Source organism: Lissotriton helveticus, chromosome 2_1 (genome assembly GCF_964261635.1).
Source record: "Lissotriton helveticus chromosome 2_1, aLisHel1.1, whole genome shotgun sequence".
Taxonomy (NCBI): domain Eukaryota; kingdom Metazoa; phylum Chordata; class Amphibia; order Caudata; family Salamandridae; genus Lissotriton; species Lissotriton helveticus.
The window spans coordinates 1,217,386,905-1,217,388,488 of NC_136059.1; the positions used below are offsets into that span (position 1 = coordinate 1,217,386,905).

The 1,584-nt window shown below is 47.9% G+C and overlaps 1 non-coding gene across 1 annotated transcript; it reads right to left on the reverse strand.

Annotated features, from left to right (window-relative positions):
* Positions 1-854: 854 nt before the first annotated feature.
* Positions 855-936, reverse strand: TRNAS-CGA (transfer RNA serine (anticodon CGA)). The gene has a single exon. It is a non-coding gene; the product is annotated as a tRNA-Ser (tRNA).
* Between the last annotated feature and the right edge of the window lie 648 nt (positions 937-1,584).

Here is a 1,584-nt window from a genome sequence, read left to right on the forward strand (position 1 = left end):
GTGTGTGTCCCTGGTGAAAGCGTGCACTGACGGCTGGTGGTGTGTGTGTGCCTGGTGAAAACGTGCACTGATGTCTGTTGGTGTGTGCCTGGTGGAAGCGTGCATTGACAGCAGGTGGTGTTTGTGGCCGGTGAAACCATGCACTGATGGCTGGTGGTGTTTGTGCCCGGTGAAAGCGTGCACTGATGACTGATGGTGTCTGTGCCTGGTGAAAGTGTGCATTGACAACGTGGTTGTGTGTGGTTGTGTGTGTGGTTATGTGTGGTTGTGTATGTGGTTATGTGTGTGGTTGTGTGTGTGGTTGTGTGTGTGTGTGGTTGTGTGTGTGTTGTGTTTGTGTGCGTGGTTGTGTGTGTTGTGTTGGTGGTTGTGTGTGTTGTGTTTGTGGTTGTGTGTGTGGTGGTGTGTGTGGTTGTGTGTGTGCTTGTGGTTGTGTGTGCCTGTAGTTGTGTGTGTGGGTGTGCGGTTGTGTGTGTGTGGTTGTGTGTGTGTGTGGCTGTGGGTGTGTGGTTGTGTGTGTGTGTGTGGTTGTGTGTGTACACACCACACTATTGAGAGGTACGCCCCTGCCTCTCCGATGTGTGCTCACAGCACATGGGTAAACCCAGCAGCCCAGACGCACTTCTAGGGCACGTGGTGCCTCCAAGGGCTTGTGTACATATATACTTTAAGCATTAACCCTTCAGAGTCACATTCTACACCTTGAAGCGTACGGATTGTTGGAAAAGAACATGCATGAGTGACGTATTAACCATTGAAGTACTCATTTACACGCATAGAGAAGGACCGTATACAGTTAAGCCTATGTCTAATCACTCACTGTCTCACCCGAAATATTTTTATATAAAATTAGACTCTGTGAGCAGGATTTGAACCTGCACAGGGAAACCCCATTGGATTTCGAGTCCAACGCCTTAACCACTCGGCCATCACAGCAGCTGAATGGAAAGCTTTGTTTGTTTCTGAAAACACGAAGTCGCTGAAAAATGCGTGACGGAGCACGTACGTGCCAGACATGTGTGTATTCGATTTTCATTTAAACATAGTTAAATCACCTGAGAAATTGTATGTATGTATGTATGTGCATACAATGCGCTGCGCATGGCAACAGCAACAGGTCCCGTATACGTGGAATGCACGCAGGCACTGCAACTGCACAAACATTCCTCCCCGATCCCCAACTGGCCCTTTGTTGTATGTGTTGTATTGCCACGTGGCTCGGGAAATATGGGCAATCGTTCACAGATCCCTGTGAAATATGGGTTGCATCACCAAACTGACAGCCCCTAAACCCTCTTCAGCGTGTTACCATTGTCAATGACACTAGTATTAGACAGCTGATCTAACACATTTATGCAGCATGGCTCTCTAAATTAGGCAGCAGGAAGAGGCTAATTATGTGGCACCATGCAGCAGATTATCTTGCAGTATTTTTGGAATATGTTTGAGATAGGCAAAACAGTGTTGACTGAGATCTGTACATTTTGTTGTTGGACTACATTTGTTTTTTAGCTACAGTACCCGCGGTAGTTGGGTGTGTGTGTGTGCGTGTGTGTGTGTGTGTGCGCGTGTGTGCGTGCGTGC